Below are 9,828 nucleotides of genomic sequence, written 5' to 3'. Positions count from 1 at the left end.
TTTCATTGAATTTCCTTGAAAACAGTCTGTTCCTGGTGCCCAGTGATAATTCAGTCAGGACCAGCATGACTAAAAGGAAGGGGAAAGTACAGTGGAATGCTAAGTTTCAGAAAAGTGACCCTAAAGGACAGTTTGGTCCCAGAATGAATAAAAGAAGATCTGGTTTGATCAAATTATACGGACTATCTAAGAAGTCCACCCTTCTTCTATTGTGGGAAAGAGTGGTGGCAGCCTGAGAAGACTGTATCTGCATTGGAAAGAACCAGAACCAACTCTCTGGGGTAGGGGTGGGGAGCAGAAAGGGAGTGTGGAAAGGAAAACAGTATGAGATTTGATTGAAGCAAAGAAAAAAAAGAAACCCCCCAATGTGCCAATCCTTGTTGGTAACAGTCTTTCCCAAGTTTCTGCTGTTACCAGCACGTGATCAGGTAGACTAGGCGCTATTTCTGACTGTCCATGAATTGTATAATGGCTCTGCTGCAGTTCTGTGACTTCCAAACCAGGAATTAAACACTTTTTAAGGAAAAAACATTTCCTGTGCTAGTCTCCCGGCAAAATGTACATGTTTTGGAGACTTCAAAGGTATTACCTGAGTTCACATTTAGCCACAGCTTATTAATAACCCTCAAGCTGTCAGAATCTCTATAGTTACCATTTACAATTTTATACTGTGAAAAAATACAGATCAGTGAAAAGCATAAAGATAAGTCGAAATTCACTTTAAAGAGGGTCTGAGGCCTGGCAGATGCTCTACTATCTGTTGAAGAACGAAGCATGTATAAAATAGTTGGCTGAATTTCACTGATCTTCCCAATGTGAACAAATATACTATGTATATTGTGTGTATTTCTAGAATTCAATGGCAGCTGCTGGTGGTGTTGTAATTAGAAATCTATATAGAATATAGATGTTTTAGAGAGATGGTGCCAATCCTAAAAGATTTGTGTGGGCTACAAGTGCTTGTACTTACTTTTTTCTGCACTTTAACTGATTTGGTTTTAAAATGATGTGCACATATCTGTCTTTTTTTCTGTTGTTGCAGCTTGTGCTATTAAAACGATAGAGAATGTTAAATTATTTTGATGTGAATTGCAAATGATTTTTTTTCATAAAGTTTAACATTTTTATCAGCATTGTTTTGCTTTGTACTTGTATAAATGTATTTTATTTTAGTATTTTAAAATACACTTGCCTGTTTCTCAGTTGTCTAAATCATGTTAGAGCTGGTGTTTGTGAAGTCAGTTACTTTTTGAAATATATTAAAAAAAGAAACTATGATATGACTTTAAGATTCTTCCCCTTAAATGTTTAGATTGTTGTCTTAATAGTGTTTTCTATGACCCAAAGAGCCATACTATTAATTCATCTTAAATTCTGAATGATCTACACATTCGAGTTATGGGGTTTACAAAGCAGCATGTGGACAATAGATTAAAATGAAAATATAAACCAACCACAAACCAACCAGAGATGCTGTCCCCAGAGGCACCTATAAATACCTTTTAAGACATAAATAAATAGTTATATTAAAACAAGGAAGCATTAAAACAAGGAATATAAGTTCTTTTTGTGTCTGGAAATACCAATACAAATTATAGGTATAGTTCCACAATTATCTGTGTTGATAGATGTAACATCACAAAAATAATATAGATTATGCACATGTGTGTATATATATGTATGTATGTGTGTGTATATATATATATGTGTGTCTGTATATGTATATAAACACACACATCAATATAGATATTTTACTTTGAGTCCATCTGTATATGTTTATATGTGTATGTATGTATGTATGTTTGTGTGTGTATGTGTGGGCATGTCTATATAATTTTGCCAGAAAAGAAAATTACTTGTCAAATCACTTTTTACTTTCATAGATTCTTAAGCAAATTTACACCCCCTGAAAACAACTTGGCTAAAACCTAAAAGCATAATGTAGACTATATGAATGATGTATGGAAGAGAAAATGTAAATTTTAAAATATAGCCTCTCTCTGCTTCCCTACATTGTATTATTTGTACACATTTAATATATATATACATATATTCTTATATAAGTTGATACAAACTATGTTTGAACTTTAAAAAGAAAGCCATTTTTTGGTCAAACTCTCTAATTCAGTGTCTTCTATTCTGAAGTAATCCAAATGGGCGTATGTTTATATAAACTTGAGATTGAGGTAAGATATCTAGACTACATACATTATCTCCTAAAGATCAAAAGAGTTGTGTAAGACTCCATAGAACCAATGGAGGCCAGATAAAACCAGCTGATGCAATAGAAATTTAATTTAAAATTTAATTTAATTTAATTTAAAATTAAATATTTTAAATTAACTTTTACTCCAGACCCAACACATTTGGTTTTGTCATGACATCTAAGTCTTTTTGTATGAACATTTATACAAATAGGCTAGTTATGTGGTATATATATCAGACACATTTGGCTTTTTTATATATAACTTGTATTTTTACTCATTGACATAAAACAAAGCCTTACATAACTAGCATGTTTCTATAACAGGATAAATGTTATATAATAAATTATATGACTGATATGTTCATGAAAATTGCAATTTAGTATAGTAAATTGTCTTTTCTGAACTGCTGAACAGTAATAAGTGTTTCACAAAATAGAAGTTTTAGATTTTTAAAAGTTTGGAAATCATAGTAACTCCAGGTTGGGTGGCTGCCTTCATCTCAGAACTTGCCACTCTTCTTTAAATATGCTAATATGCATTAACCCTGGAAGTTGTTTTGTTTTTTTTCTTATAAGTAGTCTCCTCAGAGTAGAACTTCATAGTATGAGTTTTAGAAATGCTATGATATAAAATTTATAATTTGTAGACACTTTTTCCTTTAGTCTTGAAAATTAATTGCTATTTCCATGATGATCTCCTAAGGATTTTGGAGAAGAAAACATGGATTGATATCATCAATCATTTCAGAGCCATTCTACTGAATCATGGAAAGCCTTGCTACATTTTATTATCCATTTTCCTCCTATTTTCTGATTTCTCAGAGCTCTACCAGCACATTAACTTTACTCCCAGGGGTCAAGCTGAGGATTTTCTTTTTCTTTTTCTTTTTCTCAATCGACACATTGGATGCTTTCCTTAACTCCCAACAGCCTCAAATGAAGCAATATGTGAGATAGTAGCATTAGTAGATGTTAAGTAGCCAGTGAACTATATTCCAAGAGCAGTAGAAAGCTATTGGAGTATCATGCAGAAGTTATTTTAGAAACTTTTTTCACGTGTTTTCTAATTTACCTAAGTAATCAAAATTACACGGCCGCATCTAACACATGTACCATACTAATGCATTTCTACTCCTGCATGTTCAAAATAATGATTTCTACCTTTTGCATACAAAGTAAAGATTAATAGAAATACACACACACACACACACACACACACACACAAATTCCACAATCACAACAGACCTCTTTAATATATTTAAATCACAAATACATCAAGAAGCCAAAAAAATAATAGAGGAAACGAGTAACAAAACCATGAATAATCAAATTTATTTAGAACTTTGTTGGTATTAAACAGAGAATAGACATTATTTTCATCATCCATGAAACATTTATAAACATTAACCTTGAATTTGACCACGAAAGAGACCTTAACACATTTCAAAAGGCAAAAATCATACAGGCTACATTCACTGTCTAAAAGTCATAAAATTTTGAAATTAAAAAAAAATGATATCCAAAAGAAATCCTGGAGATATCTCATCTAAGAGCATTTTTGGACTGAAGAGGAAAACTTAACTAAAATTATATCCTACATAGAAATGAACTTAGAGAAAACCCTGCATACAGTACTCTAAAGAAAATGTTTTACTCTAAATGTATACATCAAAAAATAGACTAAAAGGGCTTCCCTGGTGACGCAGTGGTTGAGAGTCCGCCTGCCGATGCAGGGGACACCGGTTCGTGCCCCGGTCCAGGAAGATCCCACATGCCGCGGAGCGGCTGGGCCCGTGAGCCATGGCCGCTGAGCCTGCGCGTCCGGAGCCTGTGCTCCGCAACGGCAGAGGCCGCAACAGTGAGAGGCCTGCGTACCGAAAAAAAAAAAAAAAAAGACTAAAATTTCAGTTGAAGATGTTGAAAAATAAACAATAAAAAAAGAAAATATAAATAACATTGATTAAATCGAAATTAATACAAGAAAAAAAATCTACTGAAAAATTTAAAGTGATCATTAAAACAAAAGTCTTTTAATTTGAAAAGACCAACACATTGACAAACGTTTGTCACGCTTAATCAAGTAAAAGAGAAACCACAATTAATACTGTGAGAAAAGAGTCATAGCTACATATATACAAGATATATAAAAGAAAGCACTAGGTAAAACTTTGAACTAATAAATTTGAAAATATAGGTGACATGATATTCTAGGAAAATATAAATCATCAAATTGAAACAAATACAACTTGAAAACACAGATAAACCAATAATGATAGAATATCATGAAAGGGAATTTAAAAATATTTAACTCTAAGTGGCATATGCCTAATCATTTTAGGAGAATTTCATCATGGTATAGAACACAGAAGTACATGGAAATATCTATAGCTCATTTTATGAGGATTTTATAACTTTGGTACACAAATCAGATAAGGAGGGACATAAATAGAGTTATAAGCTATTCCCATAAACATCGATTTTAAAATCCCAGATAAACTATTCACACATCAAATTGTGAAATGTAATAAACTAATAATACTTCATGACTAAATATAGTCTACCATAGGATTTTAAGTATTGTTCAATATTAGGAAATAAAAAATGTAGTTTACTACATTAACATATTAAAAGAAAAATGTAATCTATATAATAGATAAGAGAAACATTTGATAAAAGTAAACACCAATTCCTGATTAAAATAAAATAAAACAAATTAACAACTAAAAATAAAAGGAAAAGTTCTTAAGGTGAAAAAATTCTATTAAAAACCTATTGCCAACATACTAATAGAAAAATATCAGAAGAGTTCCCATTACATCAGGAATGAAAGATGTATTCCATACATGCACAATTCTAAAGTGACGATGAAATTTTGTCTCAAACAACACATTTTCTGAGAGTTAAATAAAGTGCAAGCATCAGTTGTATTGAGACAGTGGATTTACTTGGAACAACTGCTTATACCTTCACTGTCCTGAGCAAACCAGGACACAGGCCCACTCTAAATCACTACTATTTAATATGGTATTTGATGTCCTAGAGAAAACTCTAAGTCAAGAAAAAGAAAGTAGATATTAATATTTTGAAGAAACAAATCTACTATCAGCAGATTCATCAGCCTATAAAATCTAAAGCAATCAAAAAATAAAATATTAAGATTAAAAATAAAATGTTAAATGTAATGATATGAACAGGCAAAAATAACTAGATGAGCTACATGACTTTGGGCAAGCAATTTCTTGTCATGGCTTGTTCAAGAGCATCATAAAATCTGCTAAACTAGTAGGAAAAGTTAAAGTTATAAAGAATAATTTTTTAATTGTGAAAAATACTGTAAAGTGTGCTTGACAAAGAGGAAGTAAAGAGGAAGAACGTAGGTGAGAACAATATCTAGGAACACTTCCCTAAAAGATTTCCAAAGAACAGAATTTTAAAGGATCAGTAGATGCTGACCAGATGGACACAAGAGAGGAAAACATTCAGGCACAGGGAACAGCCCATCCACTGACACAAGATAGTGCATGGAGTGTTCAGGGAAGTAGCATTAGTTTAATAACTAGAGCTCTTCGGGAGGCTTAAACAAGATAATGTACATTACGTGCACAGTGTTGTGCACATGGAGTATGTTCCTTCGATGCTATAGCTGCTTTAGTAGCAGTACTGACAGTGCTAGATATTTAGATGTAATAGAATACTATATAAAATACATGTAATCATGCATCTATGTAAAATTGGTTATTCTACTTTTATTCCTGAGCATATATGCATCATTCTCTAACAACACAAATAAATTCAACCATTCAGAACTCAGAAGGATCCTAATCTCTCATGATCACACACGTGCATGCAATTGTTTGCTGTAGCAAATATCAGAACTAAATGTAAGAAAGAACTTGATATCGACATTTACAATCAAATTAGATGAAATGAAAAAGTGAATTAGTAAATCACCTATGCTTCGTAATTAATAAAAGTAAAAAAGTAATATTCAATAACAACAAAAAATACAGAGAATGTAACAAAGACAAGGCATTTGAATCAAGATATTTAAAACTGTGAAGGAAAAAAAAGAAAGGACTTTAGAAATAGATAAACTACATCGTGTATGACTTTAGTCAAGCACCTCCTTCAGTTCTGCAGCCTCCTCCACTCAGATAAACGCCCTTCTCTAGATCTTCTTTTTTCTTCTATAAGCTGAAACAGTTGTCTTAGATCAACCTTTCCAAGATTTTCAAAGTTATTCTAGGGCCTTCATGCAGTATAATCATCCATTTTAATCTCTCTGTCCCTTTTTTTTTTTTTTTACTGTGGTGATAACACTTATCATCAGATCCACCCTCTTAAAAAAATTTTAAGTCTACAATACAAGATTGTTAACTGTAGGCAACAACTTTGTACAGCAGATCTCTAGAACTTACTCATGTTGTATAACTGAAACTTTATAACCATTGAATAGCAACTCCCCATTCCCCCCTAACTCCTGTCCCTGGCAATCACCATCCTACTCTCTGCTTCTGTGAGTTAGACTATTTGAGATACCTCATATGAGTGGAATCATGCAGTATTTGTCCTTCTGTGACTGGCGTATTTCACTAAGCATAATGTCTTCAAGGTTTATCCAGTCTGTTGTATATGGCAGGATTTCCTTATTTTTTAGGCTGAATAATGTTCCACCATATTTATCCACCACATTTTCCTTTTCCATTCATCCACTGATGGACATGTAGGTTGTTTCCACATCTTGGCCTTTGTGAATAACTTAAAAAGAACGAAATATTCAAAACCATGTTGCCCAAGACCCTCCTAGAGACTACCTTTTTTATTGTTTGTTTTTAGGGAAGTCTGTGACTTTACTTGAAGGGGATGAAAGGGAAGGAGTGGGTGACCCTGATGTCAAGCCAACTGTGGTCCATGGGCCTGTAGGTGATGGAGTACTCGCTGAGGTAGCAGTGGAACATCTCAGGCTTGATTTCCAACTGGTTGAATGTCTCACGCTATGGACACCTACCGTGCCACCCACTGCCTCGCACAGAATGATCACGCCCTGCAGGTGCACCTTCACCACCTCTGGCTTCTCCGCGGGGGCCTTGTGCAGGCCCGTAGGCAGGAAGTGCTACCTCCTCTGCAGGTTCCATGCAGCAGTCACCATTGGCTGCTGATAGGACATGTGCAGCAGCTGGTCAAGATCCCTACCACGTAGGTCAACCTGAGGAAGGTCCACTCCTTCTTCTGCTCCACTTCCACCATCCCGTCAGTTGTACAGAAAGATTGTTTTGTTTTCACTGCATTTATTAGTAACATAAAGAAGACATTGAAACCAAAAAAAGAAAAAAATTCATTCTCAGTTCTCCAAATGGCTCTCCTCCCTCCTTCTTGCCCATACAAACTCTGAACCCATTTCCTCAGGGCCAGTTCAAAACTGGACCTGTTTACTGCCATTTTCACAGAAAACAACCAATGCAGAGAGCAGCAGTACTGTCTAGATTCCACCCAAATGTAGGCTGGGGGAGAGTTACGGAATTCAAATGAAAGGGCTGGTGACCCCACAGTGATGTAGTCTAACTAAAATGGGCTGGACAGGAGATAGAGTAAGCCTATCAGGGGCCTTACAGAACATCTCATGGGCCTGAGTCAAACCCAGATTAACAGACACCAGGAGAAGGATGTGAGGACCAGGGGTACAATTTTCTTGTGGAAAGTTTCACAATTCTCCCCTGTTGGGAGGTGGGGAAAGTCCAGAGGGCACCAAGAGCCTCATTTGTTTTGGCAGAAAAACTTACTCTAGTAAGTCTAGTAAGTTGGGAAGTCACAAAAATGCCACAGATACTGAGAAAGGCTAAGAGGGGATTCACAGCTAAGAATGAGATGTGTGGCTTCATTACACCTTCATTCAGGCTACTAAACACTATTAGGTATTGAGTTGCTTTTGACTATTTTTCAGCTTAACATTGGTTTAAACATAAACGTGTCTGGCTTAATTTAGAAACAAATCATGAACATTAGAAATATAAGCAATTTGATTTTCTAAACTCCAAATATACTTCCTAACATCAAATCATGAAAGCAAGTTGTTTTTGCCATAATATGTAGTGTCATTTCAACCTACCTCTAAATTACATTCAATATCTAAACTACACATGGAATAACCCCAAGTATTATTTTATCACCAAAACATGATTTTTCTTGCAAATATAATTTACAGTAAATTTTAAGAAGCTTTTTGATAAATGAAACAATTTGAAATTTGCCTTTATATACAATTTATTCAAAGAACAAATACTTAATGGGTGTCTGCTATGTGCCAGGGCACTCTTCTAGATTCTGGGGATCCAGCAATGAACAAAACAAAAATTATGTTTACATGGATCTTACTTTTTATTATGTGCATGAATATGTGTGTGTTGGTGGAAGAGACAAAAAACACAAAAGTTAAAAAGGAAACTCTAGTATATATTATAAAATGATAAGTGCTATGGAGAAAAATATGGTGGATAAAGGAGACATAAATTCAGGAAAGGGGAGTAATTTTAAATATGTTTATCAGGAAAGATTTTACTTCTAATCTGAACAAAGACTTGAAGAAGGTGCAGAAGCAAATCATGAACATATCATGAAAGAATATGCCAGGCAGAGGAAACAGTAAATGCAAAGATCCTGAAGAAAGAGTAAGTCTAGAAGTGTTAGGAACTGCAACAAGTATAGTATGGCTGAAAGAGAATGAGCCTTGAGTAGGATAGTAGGAGCTGATTTCAGTAAGCGCAGAGTCAACTCATACAAAGCCTTGGAAGATAATATAAGGAAGTTGGCTTTTATGCTGAAGGTTTTGAGTGAAAGAAAAACATCTGGTTTATTTTCAGAGGAGCAGTCTGGAAGCCCTGGAATAAATTGTTAGGAGGCAAAGTTAGAGGCAGGGAGGCTGGTAAGAAGCTCTTGCAATAAACAGACAAAATGATAGTGACTTATAGACCATGGTGGTGGCAGTGGAGGTCATGAGAAGTGGTCATAATTGTCTATGTGTATAAGATAGACTCATCAAGATTTGCTGATGGACTGGATGTGGGACTTTAAAGACAGAAGAGTAGAGAATGGTGAAGGTTTTTTGGCCAGGATGGAGTTGCCTTTAACTGAGTTAGAAAAGGCTGCATGCACTTAGAGCAGATTTTGGAGGAAGGATGAAGACATGTTGAGTCTGAGATGTCTTTTAAGGAAGATAGTTGGGTATCAGAGTTTAGAACTCAAGGAAGAAGGCTAGACTGGAGCTGTAAAACATATATTAATTACTGAAGATAATAAGAAAATTGAAGATAAGAGCAAATCCTACTATTTATATAAAATTATTATATAATACATAAAGATCAAGATTAAATTATCTAACTTAAAGCTACTTCTTAATCATTTACCACCTAAAAATTATGATTTTTTAATTCTAAGGGATATTGTGAGATTCCATATCACTGTGAAAGCGATGGTACTTCATCCAACAGAACAGTGCACCTTGCCCTAGGATATGCCATCACCTGAAGCATAGGGGCCACTGGAACCCTTAAGACACTCCCAAACAAGTTGCAGAGGTTGTGGTTATCTGGGAAATTTCCCTGAAGAAGGTAATGCTGGAGGTAGGA

General features: G+C 34.6%; 1 pseudogene; it reads right to left on the bottom strand.

Annotated features, from left to right (window-relative positions):
- Nucleotides 1-7,056: 7,056 nt before the first annotated feature.
- LOC132526518 (small ribosomal subunit protein uS19-like) lies at nucleotides 7,057-7,453 on the bottom strand (annotated as a pseudogene).
- Nucleotides 7,454-9,828: the final 2,375 nt, after the last annotated feature.

This window comes from Lagenorhynchus albirostris, chromosome 9 (genome assembly GCF_949774975.1).
Source record: "Lagenorhynchus albirostris chromosome 9, mLagAlb1.1, whole genome shotgun sequence".
Classification (NCBI taxonomy): Eukaryota; Metazoa; Chordata; class Mammalia; order Artiodactyla; family Delphinidae; genus Lagenorhynchus; species Lagenorhynchus albirostris.
Note: the sequence above shows the minus strand (reverse complement) of the source record. Positions and strands in the feature narration are given on the sequence as shown.